The sequence below is a fragment of the Ovis aries genome, chromosome 17 (genome assembly GCF_016772045.2).
Source record: "Ovis aries strain OAR_USU_Benz2616 breed Rambouillet chromosome 17, ARS-UI_Ramb_v3.0, whole genome shotgun sequence".
In the NCBI taxonomy this organism is placed as follows: Eukaryota; Metazoa; Chordata; class Mammalia; order Artiodactyla; family Bovidae; genus Ovis; species Ovis aries.
The window spans coordinates 61,521,939-61,547,579 of record NC_056070.1 but is presented as its reverse complement, the minus strand read 5'-3'; the positions used below and the strand labels follow the sequence as shown (position 1 = coordinate 61,547,579).

Genomic DNA, 25,641 nt, shown 5'->3' with positions numbered 1-25,641 from the left:
TAGAAATTACGTTTATGTGTATGTGTGCGTAAACCTAGAAAAATACCTCGTAAGACTACACCAAAGTAGTTATGGTTGTAGTCTTTGCTGTTTAGGATCAGAGGTGGACTAAACAATGCTTCCGGATTTTTCTGACTGTTTCTGTTTGCTATATACATGTACTGCTGCAAGGATCATAGGAGACTATAAAACAATTTCATCCACAATGAAAAGAGGAAAGGGAAACCATAAATCTATCTGTAATTATGATTAGTCTTGGGTGAAGTACTAACGTGGGTTTAAAAGCCGATTATACAGAGTAAAATAAGCCAGAAAGAAAAACACCAATACAGTATACTAACATATATATATGGAATTTAGAAAGATGGTAATGATAACCCTGTATGCGAGACAGTTAAAGAGACACAGATGTATAGAACAGACTTTTGGACTCTGTGGGAGAGGGAGAGGGTGGGATGATTTGGGAGAATGGCATTGAAACATGTATACTATCATGTAAGAAACAAATCACCAGTCTAGGTTCGATACAGGATACAGGATGCTTGGGGCTGGTGCACTGGGATGACCCAGAGAGATGATATGGGGAGAGAGGTGGGAGGGGGTTCAGGTTTGGGAACTCATGTACACCCGTGGCGGATTCAAAAATATGTATGGCAAAACCATACAGTATTGTAAAGTAAAATAAAAAAATAATAATAAATAAAATAAAAATAAATAAATAAAAGCAGCTTTTCAGAGTACAGTCTGAAGACAGACCAGACATGCTAGTCTGCCTGCTAAAGGCAGGGAGTAATTCTGGGATTCTGGAGGAGAAAGCTGAGAGACCTGACAGTTTGTGGGATCGCAGGAGCCTTTCATTTGCAGAGAGAAAAACTAGAAACAAGGATTCAGGACAAAACTCCTCCCTTTCAAGGAACTGAAACCAGCAGCAGCATAGCTCCTCCCTGCCAGTGAAATGAAACTTGACAGCCCCCTAGACGCAGGCAGCAGAGGAGACAGAAGCTCACAGCTTCAGGCAGCAGCTCCTCCGCCTCTGGCTCTCCAGTCCCCAGTGTCATGATGGAGCTCAGAAATACTCCGGCCAGCTCTCTAGACAAGTTCATCGAAGACAACCTCCTGTCAAACACGGAGTTCCGCACGCAGGTCAACCAAGCCATCGACACCATCTGCACTTTCCTGAAGGAGAGGTGTTTCCGATTTGCCCTCGCCCCATTCGGGTGTCCAAAGTTGTGAAGGTGAGTCCAGAACTGCCTCACTGGGGAGAAGGGGGCTGGTGAGCAAGCCTTTCCACAGAAACAGAGAGCAAGAGGTTGAGGTCTCTAGGGCAGGTGGTTTCTGATTTATCCCTGCCAAAACTATATCCACACTTGTGAAAATAGCTTCTGGGGTGAGGGCATCCATCTATAAATTTTTTAAATTAATTTATTTGTTTTAATCGGAGGATGATTACAATATTGCGATAGCTTTGCCGTACATCAGCGTGAATCAGCCACAGGTGTCCATGTGTCCCCCATTCTGAAGCCCCTCCCACTCCCTCCCCACTCCATCCCTCTGGGTTGTCCCAGAGCCCCAGCTTTGGGTGCCCTGCCTCATGCATCGAACTTAACAAATGCCCTGATGAAGTGTATAAATCACCTCTGAAACATCCACTAGGTAACCATTAAAAGAAAGAGAAAGATAAAGAAACTATGTGAGTGTGTGTGAATGTGTGTGTGTTGACCAGGAAAGAAATCTCACAAGAGGTCCAGAATCAGCAGGCAGAAAATGCTCCTGCTCGCACCTGTGGGCTCAGCTCCCCCAGCTCTACCTGTAGGCAGAGTTTGATGTCCTGCCTGCCTCTGATGCCCTGGGTGAGTGCTCCCAGTCATAAGGCATTTCAGCCTTTGTCTTAAGTTGGGGCTTATTCTGGTCCCTCTTCAGTTCCCTGAGCAGAAAATGCTCACACTTTGAGAGTCTTATGGCATTAAAATAGGCAAACTGAAATCCATCTGTATCAACAATCCTTACTAGTCTTTGACAGGCTAAGGTTTCACCAGTTCTGCAGAGTCACGAGCTGGTTAAGTGTATATGTTTTGAAAGCGGATAGCACCTGTTGGCTGTGAAATATTGGGCAAGTCACCTAAACCTCTGTGCCTCTGTTTCCTTATCCAGAATTTTCAGGACCTCACGGGCTTGCAGGTCAAATAAACTAAGGAATGGGCCGCTTTAAGTGTTAATCCTGTCAGATCATAAAACAACAGGGAGTAAAGATCATGGATCCAGGGGGGAAAACGGGTGTGAACTGCATCTCTCTCACCTACTAGCTGTGTGACTTGACTGATAACATGATCTCTCTCAGCATCTGTTTCCCCATCCAGAAGATGACAACAGATAATAACAGTGGCTAGATCCCAGAGTTCTTGTGAGCATTCTAGGAGTTACAGCCGCTGATGCCTTCAGAGCAGTGGCTAGCACTCAAAATGTTAGTGATTGCTCTCAGCATTTCATTTAAGGAGGCTCTTCTCAATGAAATGTGTCAATACTCACTCTTATCACCGTTTTAGGGCGGCTCCTCAGGCAAAGGCACGACCCTCAGGGGACGATCAGATGCTGACCTCGTCGTCTTCCTCACCAATCTGAAAAGTTTTCGGGAACAGCTTCAGCGCCGAGGACAATTCATTGAAGAAATCAGAATACAGCTGGAAGCCTGTCAAAGAGAGGAAAGATTTGAAGTGGAGTTTGAGGTCCAGAAACAGCAGAATCCCCGTGCTCTCAGCTTTGTGCTGAGGTCCCCAAGCTCAACCAGGCGGTGGAGTTTGATGTCCTGCCCGCCTTTGATGCCCTGGGTGAGTGCTCCCAGCCACAAGTTCTTACAGTCTTTGTCCTATGTCAGGGCTTCTTCCGCTCTCTTTCCTTGTCTCTGAGCAGAAATGTCTCTCACTTCGAGACTCTTTATAACCAAGGTATCCCTTCAAGTGGGAGGAGACCCCAGCGTCTTTCCTGGGACAAGAATGCCCAGGGTCACACTCAGCCACTGAAGTGGCTGAGTTAAACAACAAATTGGTGCAATTGGGGGATCAAGATATTTGTATAGAACACCTGCCAGGCTTACTAGTTTGACTTTTGGCCAACTGTGTGATCTCTTTCTAAAAACTAGGTCTAGGATAACCTCAATATGTTAATTTCATTTTCTATGCAAAATGTGAGGCAACCATTCAAACTTTTACTGATGGTGGGAATCTTGAGATGATGTGCAGGAGCACTGGGACAGGAAGCAATTCATTCTTTGAGGCTCAGTTTCCACTGTGAACCTTAGATGCGGGGCTTCCCTGGCGGCTCAGTGGTTAAGAATGCAGCTGGGAAGCAGAAGATGTAGGTTCGATCCAGGAGGATCCCCTGGAGAAGGAAATGGCAAGCCACTCCAGTATTCCTGCCTGGGAAATCCCATGGACAGAGGAGCCTGGCAGACTACAGCCCAGAGGGTCGCAGTGAGTCGGACTGGACTTAGCAACTGAGCAGGAGCCCAGACTTGGAGGCCCAAGGCCTATTCCATGGCCTAAATGAGACAGACAGAGAGCCTCTCTCCTGTAGCCTGACCATGTGAACACCAGGAATGAGATGATAACTCGCTGCGACAGAAATGAAATAGGGTGACCCAAGAGAGCAATGGGGAATCAGAGGACTTTGGAGACAGGGTGACAAGGAGGTGACCTCTGACCTGAGGCCTGAGGGGTGAGAAGAGGCCAAGCACTCAAAGATTTGGGGGTCCAGAGGAGGAAACAGCAAGTGCACAGACAGGAATGAAGGTGGCCTATTGGGAGAAGTGAAGCAACCAGGGGAGTCAGCGGCAAAGGGATTGAGGCAGGAGGGAAGACGAAGAAGGAGACAGGTCTCACCATCCGCGTTGGCCACTGTGAGGACTTGGGATTTTATCCAGAGTTCCTGGGAAGCAAGAAGTGGAAGGCTCAGGTGTAAAGGGCTCTATATGGGCTGTGGAGGATCCAGGGAGGAGGGTGCCACCACCTCTGCTGAGTCCAGGTGAGAGACGATGGGTGATGGTGGTAGAGGTGGGAGAAGGGAGGACTGGGATGGACCTCAGGCCTCCTGGCTCTGGACTGCTGACCTCCCCACTGCCCCCCATGGCCAGTGAGTCTGTGTCCCCAGGGCAACAGAAAGAAACTCAGAAACGAGCTGACATTTAAACTTGAATTCATTCCCAACAGGTCAGTTGACCAAAGATTACAGACCTGACCCTGAAATCTACGTCCAGGTCATCCAAGAGTGTGAGAAACTGAGGAGAGAGGGCGAGTTCTCCCCTTGCTTCACGGAGCTGCAGAGAGCCTTCCTGAAGGAGCGTCCGGCCAAGCTGAAGAGCCTCATCCGCCTGGTGAAGCACTGGTACCAACTGGTATGGCCGGTCCCATCTGGGCAGAGAGCCGAGGAGGAGGAGGAGGGGAAGGGAGAGAGTGAGGCCGGGAGAGGAGGGAGGGGTGAGAGGAGGGAGGGAAGGAGCAGGGAGAGGTGTGGGGAGGAGAAGAAAGAGGAGAGGAGGGAGGAGGGGAGGAATCAGAAAGGATGCGGGAGGCAGGAGGGAGCCGGACAGAGACGGACAGAGAGGAGGGAAAGCGAGCCAGGAGGGAGAGATGAGAGGAGGAACGTGGAGGAGTAGACACTGGTCAGACGGGGAAAAAGCATGGGGAAGAAGGGTGGGGTCAGGGACATTGCCAGTGGACTCAGGTATCTTCCTCTTCCAGGTTCTCCCATATCAGCATATGACAGCTCCATGCTGTGAGTTGTTCCGGACCAAACCATGGGCCTTTCTTATCTTTTTCATAAACACACACACACACCCCACCAATCCAGAAACGCCTTGGTCCTGTGTTAAATATCATCATCAACTACCCCCTTGCCCCTGCTCCCAGGCTGGTCTCTCCTGTGCATTGGTCCACCAAGAAGGAAACTCTACTTCAGCCTCAGGGCCTTTGCATGAGCTTATTTGTTTGTTTATTGTCTGTCTTCCCTCTGAGAATGTACATAAAAGTAGGCATTTGTTTATTTGTATGCATTGTGTAAATATATAATATGACACTGCATGTTTTATTCACTGCTGCTGCCCTAGAACCTAGAACAGTGCCTGGAATATAATAGGTTCTCAGCAAGCAATTATTCAATGAATTAATCAGCTCCCCCCCACCCCCGCCCCAACTCCCCTTTGCTCACTTCCTAGCTGTCTGAATCTGGGCAAATGAATTAACCTCTTGTCCTTCCCATTTTCTCCCTTGAAAAGAGTGGCATGGCGCAGCAACACTAAATCACATACCCTGAGGCCATGCACACAGATGCTTCAGGTAGGATGCATGTTTGAAGAATATTAACCCCTCAAGTCCATGAGCGTGGTACCTCTTTCCATTTATTTTGTCATCTTCAGTTGTTCTCATCAAAGTCAGGTATAGGTCTTTCAGTGTGGTTGAATGTATTCCTAGTTAAAAAAAATTTTTTAATGTAATTGTAAATGGGATGGCTTTTAAATTTCTCTAATGAGGTGGATGAAACTGGAGCCTATTATACAGAGCTAAGTAAGCCAGAACAAAAACCACCAGTACACTATACTAACGCATATATATGGAATTTACAAAGATGGTAACAACAACCGTGTATGCGAGACAGCAAAAGAGACACAGATGTTGGAACAGCCTTTTGGGCTCTGTGGGAGAGGGCGAGGCTGGGATGATTTGGGAAAATGGCATTGAAACCTGTAAATTATCACATGTGAAATGAATCGCCAGTCCAGGTTCGATGCATGAGACAGGGTGCCCGGGGCTGGTGCGCTGGGATGACCCAGAGGGATGGGATGGGGAGGGAGGGGGGCGGGGGGTTCAGCATGGGGAACACATGTACACCCATGGCTGATTCATGTCAATTTATGGCAAAACCAACACAATATTGTAAAGTAAATAAATATAGCTGAGATTAAAATAATAAATAACTTTCTCATTGGGATAGTTTGTTACTCATATATAGAAACACAACATATTTCTATGTATTATTACCTGCAATCTTCCTAAATTCAGTTTTTATTTCTAATAGTTTTCTGGAGGTGCCTAGAGTTTTCTATGTATAGTGCCATGTCATCTGCAAATAGCAATAGTTAAACTTCCTTTCTAATTTCCATGGATATTGTTTCTTTTCTTGCCTGATTGCCATGGATGGACTTCCAATACTATGTTGAATAAGTGTGAGGAGAGTGGGCATATGTGTCTTGTTCTTGATTTTAAAGAAAAAGCTTTCAGCCTTCACCACTGAGGGTGATGTCAGCTCTAGGCTGGTCATATGCGGCCTTTATCGAGTTATGTTCTCTTCATACCCACCTTGTTAAGAGTTTGTATGACAGTGGTTGTTGAATTTTCTCAATTTTTTTCTGTATATGGGAAAATAATCATAAGTTTTTATCCTTTATTTTGTTAATAGAAATGTATCTCTTTGATTGATTTGTGGATTCTGACCTCCTCGCCTCACTGGACTATATCCAACTTGATCATGCTGTGTGACCTTGTAATATGTTGGTGAATTTGCTTTGCTAATATCTTGTAGAGGATTTTCCCGTCTATGATCATCAGGCCTGCTGTTTTCTTTTTTGTGTTGCATTTTTCTGCTTTTTGTGTAAAATGAGTTTGGAATCACCTCCTCATCCTCACTTTTCTGAAATAGCTTGAGGATAGGCATTACCTCTTCTCCACACAAAAGCTGAACAAACTCATGTTTCTAATTTGTTCCCTCTCCTCAGTGTAAGATGAAGTATGAGTATAAGCTGCCCGCACAGTATGCCCTGGAGCTGCTGACCATCTATGCCTGGGAACAAGGAAGCTCCAAACCACAATTCAGCACAGCTCAGGGATTTCGGACTGTTTTGGCGTTAATCCTGAAGCATCAGGACCTCTGCATCTACTGGAAAAAGTATTATGACTTGGAAAACCCTACGATTAGCCAATACCTGAGGAGACAACTTGCAAAATCCAGGTACTCTATCCACACATGGCTTAGATCTCCACATAAATGCAGCTCTGATTACAGCGGTGGCACCCTGGAAATGTAGGAAGAGGGAGGTTTCACAATTATTGATCGTCATCTATTCTCAGTCACTATGCTGGGCACTTTACTCCTACCGTCTGATTGAAATAGTAACCTGGAACCCTGTGAGGCAGGCACTGTGCTAACCACAGATCACAGAGGTATGGAAAAGAAGAGCTTGTGCGAACTTTACAGAAAGTGAGTGAAAGAGCTAAAACTTGACTCAAATTGCAATAGCTATGAAAAGTGAAAGTGAATGTGAAGTCGCTCAGTCGTGTCCGACTCTTTGGGATAATGTGAACTGTAGCCCACCAGGCTCCTCTGTCCATGGGATTCTCCAGGCAAGAATACTGGAGCGAGTCACCATTTCCTTCTCCAGGGGATCTTCCTGACCCAGGGATCGAGCCCATGTCTCCTGCATTGCAGGCAGATGCTTTACCTCTGAGTCACCAGGGGAGCCAGCAATAGCTATAGCAATATTAAAAACTGCTTCAAGGAAGAAACAGCTTGCTATAAGACAAAACCACTCTGATAGAATAGTGGAATCTTGGTTATTAAACCTGGCATGTATAGACCCCTTCTTATGTTTCAGTTACTGTTGGGAGCATGTCAAGTGCTTCTCCAGATCCTCATACAACATCCTTTGAGGTAGGGATTTTCAAATCTGCCCATTTCACACATGAGGATACTGAGGACTAGAGAATCAGGTGACCTGCCTAAAGAGACAGCACTACTCAAGAGCAGAGGTGAGATTGAAACCAGGTCTCTCCAGGCCCAAATGCAAGCCTCCTTTACCTCGTGTTCAATGCCCACTGTAGGGCAGGGCACCCAGGTCACAAGCCAGGGAGAGGTATCCATGGAGCCCTCCAGCTGCCCCCAGAAACAGTCTACAAGGCTGGTATTTTGCCTTCCTGGGAGCTCTGAACAACCCAGACACAGCCCATGTACTCACCTGTCCTCTCTGACTGTTGTTTCCAGGCCTGTGATTCTGGACCCGGCTGACCCAACTGGAAATGTGGCTGGTGGAGATCCACAGAGGTGGCAGCTGCTGGCACAGGAGGTTACAATCTGGCTCAAGTATTTGTGCTGTAAGAACATGGATGGAACGCCAGTGAGCACCTGGAACGTGCCGGTGAGAACGCCCGATTTCTTCATGTGACCTGATACTGATGGCGTGTAGAGAACAACTTCTAGAAATGCTACTTCGTCAAATGGAATTTCATCTCGGTCTTTGTATTCTTTCACTGTGGTTACTAGAAAATGTAGAATTACACCAGTCTCTGCCCCAGAATGAATCCTTTGGTTAGACAGCAGGCTTACCAACTTACATTGTCACCCTGCCTTGGTATCCAAACCAACATGTCATTGACAAAAGTCCATTCCAGAAAACCTCCCATAAGGACACACAAAAGATCAAGATGTTCTTACAGTTACCTGAGTCACTGGTCACCTAAGTGGCTGGAAGACAGCCTTTGGCTTCTCCAGATTGCTGTCCCTCCTTTGAGGGCCTCCGGCATCCCTGTGAGATGGGTTTTACTCTGATTCTCATAATAATACATTGAGACATGGCCACTCACTCAGAGTCCCCTGGTGAGTGAGAGACGAGGGTGTGAAGTTGAACCCTGGTCCTTCTTGCTGTGAAGCTCCTGCTCTTTGTTGCTCCTCCCAATGTGTTTCATACATTGAATTTTTCTGTTTCCCATTTGGGGACCATGACAAGGAATCTAGCAGAGCCTCAGTGGAGGGAACATACTCAGCTGAGCATGCCAGCTACTGCCCTCCGTGATCCATCTCCACGTTGACACCAAAGCCACGCTGCCTACCTGCAGCTCCCAGACAATGACCACGCGTGCCAGAGGCACTCAGGCAGCCCCATTCCTGAGAGTCAGGGGAAGCTCCGACATGTGACATGGGCGAGAGGACTCTCCACGGACTTGCTGGACTCTGTCTTGACTGCAGAGCCAACTGTCCTTCCTTCTTGCCTTCACCCAGAGTCAGATTAGATCAGGGTTGTCAGCTTGCGCAGCTTCTATAAGATCCCTGGTCATTGTCTCTCACCTGGCTGTTTCCCCAAACAATCTCCCACATTTAATCTCACACTGGCATCTGCTCCTTAGAGTGACCCAGACCCACACAAGCACCTCTGCCACCACCCTCAAGGTAGGTGTGGGCTCTTCAGCAAATGCTAGCTGTGGTACCGAGGTACCATCCTGGTCATCCTCAGCCGTCACCTCTTCTCAGTCAATGTCACTGCCTCCGAGATGGCTCCTAGATGAAGCCACCATCTCACCCTCTCCCCACCCTGTCCCAGCCCTCATCCTGCTCCTTGGCCGGGGCTTCTGTGTTTATCCTTTCTACATTTGTGTTCTCAGATGCTTTGACATCTGGGCCCTGCTGATCCTGGAGAGACTGCCCTCCCAGGGTTGGCTGGTTCCTAGACACAGCCAGCAGCTCACCTGTTGGCCTTTCCCATGCAAACCTGTCGAGCATTTCCTCTCTGCTCCACTGCCCAGACTCAGAGCCAATCTGAGCCACAAGCCACCCTACCCCACTCATGCTGGGACCAGGTACCAGGTGACTCAGGAAACCCCTTCCTCTCCACAGCCCTCTTACTTTATTCATACTTGCCGTCCCAAGACTGCTTTCCCTGCCTCGCCTGCCTTTCCCAGAGAAATGACCATCAGGGTCTTGGCCTTGTTTTCCTCTAAGTCAGTCTGCCTCTTGGAAGACCCTGGGGGTTCCCGTGTGGCCTGGACACAAGATGACAGACTGTGTCTCCTGTTTCTAGGGACCTGGGAGGACCATACTTGGTCATTGATTTAAGCATGAGAGTGAGAAATGTTTTTTTTTTTTTTTTTAAAGAGGAAGAATCCCAAAGTGTCTCGAAAATTTGGGACCTTTTCTTTCTGTCTCAATTTCCATGTCTATGTTGAGTCTTTCTGAAATGGGATTTTACCCCAGATGGGGTTTTGTTACCACTGTGTTATCTTTAGCACAGGTATCTCTTCATGCAGAGAGGACACCTTGGAATCACATATAATTACCATGTGGGTGGCCCACTTGTATTGTTTTCTGAGGGTGTTTCAGAATTATACATAAAGCCACAGTCACTAGCAGATTAATTGAACTGGGAAATAGCTGCTCAGCTGAAGAGCCACATGGATCATATGGCAGAACTATTGGTAATTCTTGAGGAACTCTCCTACTCTTTCCATAGTGGTGGCACCAAAGTGCGTTCTCAGCAAGAGTGGTCCAGGCCCTCCACATGCTCACCAACATGAGTGTCCTTTAACACATGTAACAGCTATGCTAACAGGTAAAAGTGATGTCTTATGATTTTGATTTCCATTTCCCAGATGATTCATAATATTGAGTATGGGAATTCCCTGGGGGTCCAGTGGTTAGGACTGGGCGCTCTCACTGTCGGGGTCAGAGTTCAATCCCTGGTTGGGCAACCAAGATCAGGCAAGCTACACAGTGTGGCCAAAGAGTAACGATGCGCATCTTTTCATATAGCTGCTGGCCATTTGTAAAGCTTCTTTAGAGAAATAAAAATTCAATCTTTAGCCCATTGTATAATTAGGATATTCGTCCTTTAGCCATTGAGTTGTCCAAGGCCCTCATTATTTTGCTACTTTACCCCTTATCAGATTTGTGGTTTGCAGTCATTTTCTCCCTTTCCATTACCTTTTCTCCCTTTCATTTCATACTTTTTTTTTCATTTTTAATTATAGTTCATTTGCATTGCGTGTTGCTTTGAATGCACAGCTAAGTGATTCAGCTATACATGTATCTATTCTTTTCCATCAGTTACTTTTTCACTTCACTGGGTTTCTTTTTTTTTCATTTGCTGGGCAGAAGCTTCTTAGTTGGATTAGTTCCCTGTTGTCTATTTTTGCTTTATTGTCAGTGCTTTGCTTACACAGTCAACTACTCTTTGGCAAAGTTGTCAAGAATATACAATGAAGAAAGGACAGTCTCTTCTATAAATCAAGCTGGGAACATTGGATATCCACATGCAAAGGGTAAATCACACCTTTTCCTCCAGCATGCACAAGTATCAACTCAGGATAGATAAAACTTGAAACTGTAAAACTCCTCGAAGAAAACACAGAGGAAACTTCATGACATGGATTTGGCAATGACTTTATGAACGTCATATCAAAACTGAGAAACGGGTGTGAGTTGGGGATCCCGCACCAGTTCTTTTTTTTTTTAACTTTTATTTTTACTTTATTCTACTTTATAATACTGTATTGGTTTGCCATACATTGACATGAATCCACCACGGGTGTACATGCGATCCCAAACATGAACCCCCTCCCACCTCCCTCCCCACAACATCCCTCCGGGTCATCCCAGTGCACAAGCCCCAAGCATGCTGTATCCTGCATCGGACATAGACTGGTGATTTGATTCTTACATGATATTAAACATGTTTCAATGCCATTCTCCCAAATCATCCCACCCTCTCCCTCTCCCTCTGAGTCCAAAAGTCCGCTCTACACATCTGTGTCTTTTTTGCTGTCTTGCATACAGGGTCATCATTGCCATCTTTCTAAATTCCATATATATGTGTTAGTATACTGTATTGGCTGCACCAGTTCTTCTAGTGGATGCCAAGTATTCCAGCAGCACTTGCTGAAGGGACCATCCTTCCCACTGTTCTGCAGAACCACCTCAGACAGATGTGCGGAGTCCTCTGTGTGTGAGCCTGTGTTGGTCCATTGGTCAGTTTTTGTGTCCTTGAGTTAATACTACCTTGACTAATTATGATATCCTGATATTCTCAGTGTCTTGTGGAAAACTCTATTCTATCCAAATTAATGTCTTCTGTTGGCTCTGTCTATTTCTATGTAATATTATAATCAGTTGGTGAATTTTCACCCAAAAGATAGGGAGGCATTTGATTAGAATTCCATAAATTAGTTCAGGGAAAATGACATCCATGTAATATTGAGAATTCCAGTCCAGAAACTTGGAACTTCTTTCCATTAATTGTCTTCTTTAATTACTCTGTAACTACATTGTATAGTTTTTCCCTGCATTGCTAGTGCATATATTTTGTATTGCTAGTACATACATTTTACACATATTATTCCTAGATATCCATATTTATATTAGTGTACTTAGCAAGTTTTCCTTACTTTCATTTGTAATGTTGGTTTCATGAAGACCTCAATGTTTTCAGTGGGTATGTGGATTATAGTATGATGAGTGAGCTTTATAATTCTCTGAAGTTTGTGGTTTTATTGTATGTTGCTGTAAATCTATATCCCTGTATGACCACAAGAAACAATAAAGCATTTCCTTCCTAAACTTTTTTGGATAAGTGTTTGTCAGCTGACCTCTGATGATTTGGTCAAAGCTGGCAGAAGCAGGTGACGCAAAGCTCGAGGGTGGTGCACTTCAGAACTGCTGGTTCAACCACAAATTCATGAGACTCAGCAACAGAGAAGAGAGCGTGTAAGGGATGATGGACATGCTCGTATGAAATCTGAAAGAGCCAAGTCATAAATGCCTCATTGTCCAGAGCTGAGTCCCACCCCCTGCCATTCTGGGCCACTTCCTGCTGAGGAAACAAAACTGGGGAGAACTGAGACTAAGGCAGGAGAGGGGAGGGTGGAGTGCTCTGAGCCTCCCTGGAGACTCAGCGTCTTGTTGGGGGCCCCAGCCCCACCAGGGGTGCGGTCTGCTGTGCTGCCTGCCTTTGGGGCTCCCCGCTCCACGGGAGCTGTCCTGTCTCAGGGCTTCTTCCTCTCTCTGTTCATGTTTCTGAGCACAAGTCTCTCACAGTTCGAGAGCCTTACCAAAATGAGGTGTCTCTAAAAAGTGGAGCAGAGATCATCGTATCTCTCCTGGGGCAGTCGTGCCTAAACCAAGCAGGCAAGAGGAAACGGTAAATTAGCACAATTTGAGGACAAGACATTCTTCATGGAACCCCCACCAGACTTACCCGCTAGATTGAATGGCAAAGTGTGTGAACTTAATTTTTCTAACAATGGGGCAGCAGAGATCTGTCCTCTGCAGCTGGGGACCTGAGAGGTACACTTTTCCTTTTTTTTTAGAGGTGTACTTTTGTGGGACTTGATACATAGGAAGTTTTTAATTAATACCTGCCATAATGATTATAAATGATTACCATCACTATCTTACTCACAGCAAAGAGTGTTTATTAATGATCTCTCCAGCCTGGTTCAAATTGTGGTGCCAGAGAAGACTCTTGAGAGTCCCTTGGACTGCCTGCATGGAGATCAAACCAGTCAATCCTAATGGAAATCAACTCTGAATATTCATTGGAAGGACTGATACTGAAGCTGAAGCTCCAATACTTTGGCCACCTGATGGGAAGAGGAGACTCATTGGAAAAGACCCTGATTCTGGGAAAGATTAAGGGCAGGACGAGAAGGAGACAACAAAGGACGAGATGGCTGGATGGCATCACCAACTCCATGGACGTGAGTGTGAGTAATCTCCGGCAGTTGGCGATGGACAGGGAGACCTGGTTTGATGCAGGCAATGGGGCTGCAAAGAGTCAGACATGACTCAGTGACTGAACTGAGACCATTAGCCAATTTAAGATGCAATAAAGACTTTTTCGAGGGGCTGCTCAGGTAGGTAATGAATCTACCTGCCAATCCCTGGGTCAGGAGATCCCCTAGAGAAGGAAATGGCAACCCACTCCAGTATTCTTGCCTGGAGAATCCCATGGACAGAGAAGCCTGGTGGCTGCAGTCCAAGGGGTCACAAAGAGTCAGACATGACTTAGTGACTAAACTACCAAAAAGATTTTTAAAGTCAGAATCACCCTTTATTTTGGTTCGTGTTTGGTACCTTTCAAATTCCTTTTTGTGTCTCCTCTTTCAGATTATCCTGTGAAATAGTTCCTAGAGTGATAACAAAAGTTTCTCCAGAGAAATGGAATATTTCCTGCCATATCAGTAGAGACCTATGAGACCTTCAAGAACTAAATACCCGAAAAGATGTCCTTTCATTATAGGGGAATGAAATGCAAAAGTAGGAAGTCAAGAGATACCTGGAGTAACAGGAAACTTTGGCCTTGGAATACAAAATGAAGCAGGACAAAGGCTAACAGAATTTTGCCAGGAGAACTCACTGATCATAGCAAACACCCTCTCCAACACCACAAGAGAAGTCTCTATACATGGACATCACCAGGTGGTCAATACCGAAATCAGATTGATTATTTTCTTTGCAGCCAAAGGTGGAGAAGCTCTGTACAGTCAGCAAAAACAAGGCTGGGAGCTGACTGTGGCTCAGATCATGAACTCCTTATTGGCAAATTCAGACTTAAATTGAAGAAAGTAGGGAAAACCACTAGACCATTCAGATATGACCTAAATCAAATCCCTATGATTATAGAGTGGAAGCGACCAATAGATTCAAGGGATTAGATCTGATAGAGTGCCTGAAGAACTATGGATGCCACTGTATAGGAGGCAGGAATCAAGACCACCCCTAAGAAAAAAGAAATCAAAAAGGCGAAATGGTTTTCTGAGGAGGCCTTAGAAATAGCTGAGAAAAAAGAGACGCTAAAGGCAAAGGAGAAAAGGAAAGATAGAAGCATCTGAATGCAGAGTTCCAAAGCATAGCAAGGAGAGATAAGCAAGCCTTTCTCAGTGATCAATGCAAAGAAATAGAGGAAAACAATAGAATGGGAAAGGCTAGAGATCTCTTCAAGAAAATGAGAGATAGCAAGGGAACATTTCATGCAAAGATGGGCTCAATAAAGGACAGAAATGGTCTGGACCTAACAGAAGCTGAAGATACTAAGAAGAGGTGACAAGAATACACAGAAGAACTATGTGAAAAAGATCTTCATGACCCAGATAACCACGATGGTGTGATCACTCACCTAGAGCCAGACATCCTGGAATGAGAAGTCAAGTGCGCCCTAAGAAGCATCACTACGAACAAAGCTAGTGGAGGTGATGGAGTTCCAGTGGAGCTATTTCAAATCCTAAAAGATGATATGCCAGCTCAATATGCCAGCAAATTTGGAAAACTCAGCAGTGGCCACAGGACTGGAAAAGGTCTGGTTTCATTCCAGTTTCAAAGAAAGGCAATGCCAAAGAATGTTCAAACTACCACACAACTGGACTCGTCTCACACGCTAGCAAAGTAATGCTCAAAATTCTCCAAGCCAGGCTTCAACAGTATGTGAACCATGAACTTCCAGATGTTCAAGCTGGATTTAGAAAAGGCAGAGGAACCAGAGGTCAGATTGCCAACATCTGTTGGATCATGGAAAAAGCTAGAGAGTTCCAGAAAAACATCTTCTGCTTTATTGAGTATGCCAAAGCCTTTGACTGTGTGGATCACAACAAACTCTGGAAAATTCTGAAAGATATGGGAATACCAGACCACCTGACCTGCCTCCTGAGAAATCTGTATGGAGGTCAAGAAGCAACAGTCAGGAACTGGACATGGAACAACAGGCTTGTTCCAAATAAGGAAAGGAGTACATCAAGGCTGTATATTGTCAGCCTGCTTATTTAACTTCTATGCAGATTACATCATGAGAAATGGTGGGCTGGAGGAAGCACAAGCTGGAATTGAGATCGCTGGGAGAAATATTGATAAACTCAGATATGCAGATGATACCACCCTCATGGCAGAAAGTGAAGAAGAACTAAAGAGCCACTTGATGAAAGTGAAAAGGAGAGTGAAAAAGTTGGCTTAAAATTCAACATTCAGAAAATGAACATCATGGCACCTGGTCCCATCACTTTATGGCAAATAGGTATGGAAACAGTGGATACAGTGAGCGACTTTGTTTTGGGGGGCTCCAAAATCACTGCAGATGGTGACTGCAGACATGAAATTAAAAGACACTTGCTCCTTGGAAGAAAAGTTTTGACCAACCTAGACAGCATATTCAAAAGCAGAGACATTACTTTGCCAACAAAAGTCCGGCTAGTCAAAGCTATGGTTTTTCCAATAGTCATGTACAGAGGTGAGAGTTGGACGATAAAGAAAGCTGAGCATGGAAGAATTGATGCTTTTGTACTGTGGTGTTGGAAAAGACCCTTGAGAGTCTCTTGAACTGCAAGGAGATCCAACCAGTCCGTCCGAAAGGAAATCAGTCCTGAATATTCATTGGAAGGACTGATGTTGAAGCTGAAACTCCAATATTTTGGCCACCTGAGGCGAAGAACTGACTCATTGCAAAAGACCCTGATTCTGGGAAAGATTGAAGGCAGGAGGAGAAGGCGATGCCAGAGGATGAGATGGTTGGATGGCATCATCAACTCGATGGACTAGAGTCTGAGTAAGCTCTGGGAGTTGGTGATGGACAGGGAAGCCTGGTGTGTTGAGTCCATGAGGTCACTAAGAGTCGGACACGACTGACCGACGGAACTCAACTGAACTGCTATGAGTAAACAAGGTTGTCACAGTCATCAGCAATTGCGGCCCTTCAGTGTGAGCTGGTGAGCCCTGAGGAGACCCAGGAGGAAAGGTGAGCCCTGAGGAGAGCCAGGAGGAAAGGTGAGCCCTGAGGAGACCCAGGAGGAAAGGTGAGCCCTGAGGAGACCCAGGAGGAAAGGTGAGCCCTGAGGAGACCCAGGAGGAAAGCTGAGCCCTGAGGAGAGGCGGCTCAGCATGCGGAAGCAGGAAGGGTGTGCTTGTCGCTCGGCTGGGTCTGACTCTCATCCCACAGACGATAACCGGGGCTTCCCGGTGGCTCAGTTGGTTAGAATCCACCTGAGATTCTGGAGACCTGGCTTCGATCCCTGAGTGGGGAAGATCCCGTGGAGGAGGGCTTGGTACCCCACTCCAGTATTCTTCCCTGGAAAATCCCCATGGACAGAGGAGCCTGGTGGGCTGTAGTCCGTGGGGTCACACAGAATTGGACATGACTGAACAGCTAAGCACAGCACAGACTGTAGCCGCCAGGCTCCTCTGTCCATGGGATCCTCCAGGCAAGAACGCAGGAGCCCGTAGCCATGCCCTTCTCCAGGGGATCTTCCTAACATTAGCCCCAGATAGCGGAGGCGTGTATCAAAGGAATGATTTCAGTGAGCACCGACTCTGACATCTTCCCATACAGAAAAAAGCACTCTATGCCTAAACTTGAGATTGTTGGTGGCCAAAATCTTGGCTTTCTCAGCCCTGCAAAGCCAAATAAAAAATAGAGAGACAGAGTATGGAGGAAACAGAAAGGTAGCTTTAATTCTCAGCTGGCAGAGAGGGGTGCTCCATAAACTCATGCCTTAAAAACTGCGCCCCCCACCTTGAGGGGTCCAGGGACTTTTATAAGATGAGGGCTTCCAGTTCAGGAATCAATGATGAGGAACAAAGGTGTTAGGATCTTGACGTGTTCCTCTTGCACTATTTCAAACACAGTCACAGGCTGGCATCAGTAATCCAGTAATTGAGTCTGGCAGTTTGGCAGCTCTGCGGCTGTCTTTCCGATATATAAAAAGAAGAACTTTAAGGGGAAGAGTGTTGCAAGCGTAAACACCAGATACAGGATGTATTTAGCCCACCAGGCCTCAAAGAATTGGCACTGACTAAGCACTCTCGAGCACCCGCACAGAAAGGAAAATGGGGGTGAGCTGGAGCTCCTGCAGAGTGAGGAGGCAGAAAAGCAAATTTACAGACATGCACACTCAGGAGCAGTTACAGTTGAAAAAAAAGACCCTGGTGCCGGGAAAGATTGAAGGCAGGAGGAGAAGGGGATGACAGAGGATGAGATGGTTGGACGGCATCACCGATTCGATGGACATGAGTTTGAGCAAGCTCCAGGAGTTGGTGATGGACAGGGAGGCCTGGCGTGCTGCACTGAACTGACAAAGTGAAAAAACTAAGACTGTTCAGGCCTCTCACTCTTCTCTTTATCTTCTTTGTTCTCCGGAAAGGGAAAGTAAAAGGCTCATTCCTGTATGTTTTTTTTTTTTCTTTCCCTTTTCACCTCAATGGGATATCTGGTTTTCTTTAATTTATTCAAAAACATTTGATGTCCAGACTACCTGACCTATGTTGCGAAACTTCTATACAACCTGGCTCCTCCCCTCGCCTCCTTGGAGCAGTCTTCTCAGGGTCACTTGAGAGGCTGTCTCCTCGGCTTAAAGTGCTAAAAATTCCCATCAAATGAAACATATGTCAACTTTTATGTTGTGAATACTTTTCAGGTCGAAAGTCCTCTTTACAAATTACGAGAGAGAGGCATGCCCGGTTATATTCGTGTTCAAAGCTGCATAGCTAGGTACAGCTCACAATTTTTCTGTCAACCTAAAGAACTAAAGTTTATGAAAAAGTAAAACATATAGATTCATGCCATTAAAAAAGAGAGAGAGATAGAAATTACGTTTATGTGTATGTGTGCGTAAACCTAGAAAAATACCTCGTAAGACTACACCAAAGTAGTTATGGTTGTAGTCTTTGCTGTTTAGGATCAGAGGTGGACTAAACAATGCTTCCGGATTTTTCTGACTGTTTCTGTTTGCTATATACATGTACTGCTGCAAGGATCATAGGAGACTATAAAACAATTTCATCCACAATGAAAAGAGGAAAGGGAAACCATAAATCTATCTGTAATTATGATTAGTCTTGGGTGAAGTACTAACGTGGGTTTAAAAGCCGATTATACAGAGTAAAATAAGCCAGAAAGAAAAACACCAATACAGTATACTAACATATATATATGGAATTTAGAAAGATGGTAATGATAACCCTGTATGCGAGACAGTTAAAGAGACACAGATGTATAGAACAGACTTTTGGACTCTGTGGGAGAGGGAGAGGGTGGGATGATTTGGGAGAATGGCATTGAAACATGTATACTATCATGTAAGAAACAAATCACCAGTCTAGGTTCGATACAGGATACAGGATGCTTGGGGCTGGTGCACTGGGATGACCCAGAGAGATGATATGGGGAGAGAGGTGGGAGGGGGTTCAGGTTTGGGAACTCATGTACACCCGTGGCGGATTCAAAAATATGTATGGCAAAACCATACAGTATTGTAAAGTAAAATAAAAAAAATAATAATAAATAAAATAAAAATAAATAAATAAAAGCAGCTTTTCAGAGTACAGTCTGAAGACAGACCAGACATGCTAGTCTGCCTGCTAAAGGCAGGGAGTAATTCTGGGATTCTGGAGGAGAAAGCTGAGAGACCTGACAGTTTGTGGGATCGCAGGAGCCTTTCATTTGCAGAGAGAAAAACTAGAAACAAGGATTCAGGACAAAACTCCTCCCTTTCAAGGAACTGAAACCAGCAGCAGCATAGCTCCTCCCTGCCAGTGAAATGAAACTTGACAGCCCCCTAGACGCAGGCAGCAGAGGAGACAGAAGCTCACAGCTTCAGGCAGCAGCTCCTCCGCCTCTGGCTCTCCAGTCCCCAGTGTCATGATGGAGCTCAGAAATACTCCGGCCAGCTCTCTAGACAAGTTCATCGAAGACAACCTCCTGTCAAACACGGAGTTCCGCACGCAGGTCAACCAAGCCATCGACACCATCTGCACTTTCCTGAAGGAGAGGTGTTTCCGATTTGCCCCTCGCCCCATTCGGGTGTCCAAAGTTGTGAAGGTGAGTCCAGAACTGCCTCACTGGGGAGAAGGGGGGCTGGTGAGCAAGCCTTTCCACAGAAACAGAGAGCAAGAGGTTGAGGTCTCTAGGGCAGGTGGTTTCTGATTTATCCCTGCCAAAACTATATCCACACTTGTGAAAATAGCTTCTGGGGTGAGGGCATCCATCTATAAATTTTTTAAATTAATTTATTTGTTTTAATCGGAGGATGATTACAATATTGCGATAGCTTTTGCCGTACATCAGCGTGAATCAGCCACAGGTGTCCATGTGTCCCCCCATTCTGAAGCCCCTCCCACTCCCTCCCCACTCCATCCCTCTGGGTTGTCCCAGAGCCCCAGCTTTGGGTGCCCTGCCTCATGCATCGAACTTAACAAATGCCCTGATGAAGTGTATAAATCACCTCTGAAACATCCACTAGGTAACCATTAAAAGAAAGAGAAAGATAAAGAAACTATGTGAGTGTGTGTGAATGTGTGTGTGTTGACCAGGAAAGAAATCTCACAAGAGGTCCAGAATCAGCAGGCAGAAAATGCTCCTGCTCGCACCTGTGGGCTCAGCTCCCCCCAGCTCTACCTGTAGGCAGAGTTTGATGTCCTGCCTGCCTCTGATGCCCTGGGTGAGTGCTCCCAGTCATAAGGCATTTCAGCCTTTGTCTTAAGTTGGGGCTTATTCTGGTCCCTCTTCAGTTCCCTGAGCAGAAAATGCTCACACTTTGAGAGTCTTATGGCATTAAAATAGGCAAACTGAAATCCATCTGTATCAACAATCCTTACTAGTCTTTGACAGGCTAAGGTTTCACCAGTTCTGCAGAGTCACGAGCTGGTTAAGTGTATATGTTTTGAAAGCGGATAGCACCTGTTGGCTGTGAAATATTGGGCAAGTCACCTAAACCTCTGTGCCTCTGTTTCCTTATCCAGAATTTTCAGGACCTCACGGGCTTGCAGGTCAAATAAACTAAGGAATGGGCCGCTTTAAGTGTTAATCCTGTCAGATCATAAAACAACAGGGAGTAAAGATCATGGATCCAGGGGGGGAAAACGGGTGTGAACTGCATCTCTCTCACCTACTAGCTGTGTGACTTGACTGATAACATGATCTCTCTCAGCATCTGTTTCCCCATCCAGAAGATGACAACAGATAATAACAGTGGCTAGATCCCAGAGTTCTTGTGAGCATTCTAGGAGTTACAGCCGCTGATGCCTTCAGAGCAGTGGCTAGCACTCAAAATGTTAGTGATTGCTCTCAGCATTTCATTTAAGGAGGCTCTTCTCAATGAAATGTGTCAATACTCACTCTTATCACCGTTTTAGGGCGGCTCCTCAGGCAAAGGCACGACCCTCAGGGGACGATCAGATGCTGACCTCGTCGTCTTCCTCACCAATCTGAAAAGTTTTCGGGAACAGCTTCAGCGCCGAGGACAATTCATTGAAGAAATCAGAATACAGCTGGAAGCCTGTCAAAGAGAGGAAAGATTTGAAGTGGAGTTTGAGGTCCAGAAACAGCAGAATCCCCGTGCTCTCAGCTTTGTGCTGAGGTCCCCCAAGCTCAACCAGGCGGTGGAGTTTGATGTCCTGCCCGCCTTTGATGCCCTGGGTGAGTGCTCCCAGCCACAAGTTCTTACAGTCTTTGTCCTATGTCAGGGCTTCTTCCGCTCTCTTTCCTTGTCTCTGAGCAGAAATGTCTCTCACTTCGAGACTCTTTATAACCAAGGTATCCCTTCAAGTGGGAGGAGACCCCAGCGTCTTTCCTGGGACAAGAATGCCCAGGGTCACACTCAGCCACTGAAGTGGCTGAGTTAAACAACAAATTGGTGCAATTGGGGGGATCAAGATATTTGTATAGAACACCTGCCAGGCTTACTAGTTTGACTTTTGGCCAACTGTGTGATCTCTTTCTAAAAACTAGGTCTAGGATAACCTCAATATGTTAATTTCATTTTCTATGCAAAATGTGAGGCAACCATTCAAACTTTTACTGATGGTGGGAATCTTGAGATGATGTGCAGGAGCACTGGGACAGGAAGCAATTCATTCTTTGAGGCTCAGTTTCCACTGTGAACCTTAGATGCGGGGCTTCCCTGGCGGCTCAGTGGTTAAGAATGCAGCTGGGAAGCAGAAGATGTAGGTTCGATCCAGGAGGATCCCCTGGAGAAGGAAATGGCAAGCCACTCCAGTATTCCTGCCTGGGAAATCCCATGGACAGAGGAGCCTGGCAGACTACAGCCCAGAGGGTCGCAGTGAGTCGGACTGGACTTAGCAACTGAGCAGGAGCCCAGACTTGGAGGCCCAAGGCCTATTCCATGGCCTAAATGAGACAGACAGAGAGCCTCTCTCCTGTAGCCTGACCATGTGAACACCAGGAATGAGATGATAACTCGCTGCGACAGAAATGAAATAGGGTGACCCAAGAGAGCAATGGGGAATCAGAGGACTTTGGAGACAGGGTGACAAGGAGGTGACCTCTGACCTGAGGCCTGAGGGGTGAGAAGAGGCCAAGCACTCAAAGATTTGGGGGTCCAGAGGAGGAAACAGCAAGTGCACAGACAGGAATGAAGGTGGCCTATTGGGAGAAGTGAAGCAACCAGGGGAGTCAGCGGCAAAGGGATTGAGGCAGGAGGGAAGACGAAGAAGGAGACAGGTCTCACCATCCGCGTTGGCCACTGTGAGGACTTGGGATTTTATCCAGAGTTCCTGGGAAGCAAGAAGTGGAAGGCTCAGGTGTAAAGGGCTCTATATGGGCTGTGGAGGATCCAGGGAGGAGGGTGCCACCACCTCTGCTGAGTCCAGGTGAGAGACGATGGGTGATGGTGGTAGAGGTGGGAGAAGGGAGGACTGGGATGGACCTCAGGCCTCCTGGCTCTGGACTGCTGACCTCCCCACTGCCCCCCATGGCCAGTGAGTCTGTGTCCCCAGGGCAACAGAAAGAAACTCAGAAACGAGCTGACATTTAAACTTGAATTCATTCCCAACAGGTCAGTTGACCAAAGATTACAGACCTGACCCTGAAATCTACGTCCAGGTCATCCAAGAGTGTGAGAAACTGAGGAGAGAGGGCGAGTTCTCCCCTTGCTTCACGGAGCTGCAGAGAGCCTTCCTGAAGGAGCGTCCGGCCAAGCTGAAGAGCCTCATCCGCCTGGTGAAGCACTGGTACCAACTGGTATGGCCGGTCCCATCTGGGCAGAGAGCCGAGGAGGAGGAGGAGGGAAGGGAGAGAGTGAGGCCGGGAGAGGAGGGAGGGGTGAGAGGAGGGAGGGAAGGAGCAGGGAGAGGTGTGGGGAGGAGAAGAAAGAGGAGAGGAGGGAGGAGGGAGGAATCAGAAAGGATGCGGGAGGCAGGAGGGAGCCGGACAGAGACGGACAGAGAGGAGGGAAAGCGAGCCAGGAGGGAGAGATGAGAGGAGGAACGTGGAGGAGTAGACACTGGTCAGACGGGGAAAAAGCATGGGGAAGAAGGGTGGGGTCAGGGACATTGCCAGTGGACTCAGGTATCTTCCTCTTCCAGGTTCTCCCATATCAGCATATGACAGCTCCATGCTGTGAGTTGTTCCGGACCAAACCATGGGCCTTTCTTATCTTTTCATAAACACACACACACACCCCACCAATCCAGAAACGCCTTGGTCCTGTGTTAAATATCATCATCAACTACCCCTTGCCCCTGCTCCCAGGCTGGTCTCTCCTGTGCATTGGTCCACCAAGAAGGAAACTCTACTTCAGCCTCAGGGCCTTTGCATGAGCTTATTTGTTTGTTTATTGTCTGTCTTCCCTCTGAGAATGTACATAAAAGTAGGCATTTGTTTATTTGTATGCATTGTGTAAATATATAATATGACACTGCATGTTTTATTCACTGCTGCTGCCCTAGAACCTAGAACAGTGCCTGGAATATAATAGGTTCTCAGCAAGCAATTATTCAATGAATTAATCAGCTCCCCCCACCCCCGCCCCAACTCCCCTTTGCTCACTTCCTAGCTGTCTGAATCTGGGCAAATGAATTAACCTCTTGTCCTTCCCATTTTCTCCCTTGAAAAGAGTGGCATGGCGCAGCAACACTAAATCACATACCCTGAGGCCATGCACACAGATGCTTCAGGTAGGATGCATGTTTGAAGAATATTAACCCCTCAAGTCCATGAGCGTGGTACCTCTTTCCATTTATTTTGTCATCTTCAGTTGTTCTCATCAAAGTCAGGTATAGGTCTTTCAGTGTGGTTGAATGTATTCCTAGTTAAAAAAAATTTTTTAATGTAATTGTAAATGGGATGGCTTTTAAATTTCTCTAATGAGGTGGATGAAACTGGAGCCTATTATACAGAGCTAAGTAAGCCAGAACAAAAACCACCAGTACACTATACTAACGCATATATATGGAATTTACAAAGATGGTAACAACAACCGTGTATGCGAGACAGCAAAAGAGACACAGATGTTGGAACAGCCTTTTGGGCTCTGTGGGAGAGGGCGAGGCTGGGATGATTTGGGAAAATGGCATTGAAACCTGTAAATTATCACATGTGAAATGAATCGCCAGTCCAGGTTCGATGCATGAGACAGGGTGCCCGGGGCTGGTGCGCTGGGATGACCCAGAGGGATGGGATGGGGAGGGAGGGGGCGGGGGTTCAGCATGGGGAACACATGTACACCCATGGCTGATTCATGTCAATTTATGGCAAAACCAACACAATATTGTAAAGTAAATAAATATAGCTGAGATTAAAATAATAAATAACTTTCTCATTGGGATAGTTTGTTACTCATATATAGAAACACAACATATTTCTATGTATTATTACCTGCAATCTTCCTAAATTCAGTTTTTATTTCTAATAGTTTTCTGGAGGTGCCTAGAGTTTTCTATGTATAGTGCCATGTCATCTGCAAATAGCAATAGTTAAACTTCCTTTCTAATTTCCATGGATATTGTTTCTTTTCTTGCCTGATTGCCATGGATGGACTTCCAATACTATGTTGAATAAGTGTGAGGAGAGTGGGCATATGTGTCTTGTTCTTGATTTTAAAGAAAAAGCTTTCAGCCTTCACCACTGAGGGTGATGTCAGCTCTAGGCTGGTCATATGCGGCCTTTATCGAGTTATGTTCTCTTCATACCCACCTTGTTAAGAGTTTGTATGACAGTGGTTGTTGAATTTTCTCAATTTTTTTCTGTATATGGGAAAATAATCATAAGTTTTTATCCTTTATTTTGTTAATAGAAATGTATCTCTTTGATTGATTTGTGGATTCTGACCTCCTCGCCTCACTGGACTATATCCAACTTGATCATGCTGTGTGACCTTGTAATATGTTGGTGAATTTGCTTTGCTAATATCTTGTAGAGGATTTTCCCGTCTATGATCATCAGGCCTGCTGTTTTCTTTTTTGTGTTGCATTTTTCTGCTTTTTGTGTAAAATGAGTTTGGAATCACCTCCTCATCCTCACTTTTCTGAAATAGCTTGAGGATAGGCATTACCTCTTCTCCACACAAAAGCTGAACAAACTCATGTTTCTAATTTGTTCCCTCTCCTCAGTGTAAGATGAAGTATGAGTATAAGCTGCCCGCACAGTATGCCCTGGAGCTGCTGACCATCTATGCCTGGGAACAAGGAAGCTCCAAACCACAATTCAGCACAGCTCAGGGATTTCGGACTGTTTTGGCGTTAATCCTGAAGCATCAGGACCTCTGCATCTACTGGAAAAGTATTATGACTTGGAAAACCCTACGATTAGCCAATACCTGAGGAGACAACTTGCAAAATCCAGGTACTCTATCCACACATGGCTTAGATCTCCACATAAATGCAGCTCTGATTACAGCGGTGGCACCCTGGAAATGTAGGAAGAGGGAGGTTTCCACAATTATTGATCGTCATCTATTCTCAGTCACTATGCTGGGCACTTTACTCCTACCGTCTGATTGAAATAGTAACCTGGAACCCTGTGAGGCAGGCACTGTGCTAACCACAGATCACAGAGGTATGGAAAAAGAAGAGCTTGTGCGAACTTTACAGAAAGTGAGTGAAAGAGCTAAAACTTGA

General features: G+C 46.0%; 1 long non-coding RNA gene and 1 pseudogene across 1 annotated transcript; one reads left to right on the top strand and one right to left on the bottom strand.

Moving 5' to 3' along the window:
* Window positions 1-2,572: 2,572 nt before the first annotated feature.
* On the bottom strand, window positions 2,573-23,050 carry LOC121816966 (uncharacterized). The gene is made up of 5 exons (XR_006056714.2): window positions 22,605-23,050; window positions 20,903-21,062; window positions 8,000-12,920; window positions 4,227-7,060; window positions 2,573-2,686 (listed from the first exon to the last, which is right to left on the bottom strand). It is a non-coding gene; the product is annotated as an uncharacterized LOC121816966 (long non-coding RNA).
* LOC121816011 (2'-5'-oligoadenylate synthase 1-like) overlaps window positions 19,350-25,641 on the top strand; it is a 10,520-nt pseudogene continuing 4,228 nt past the window's right edge.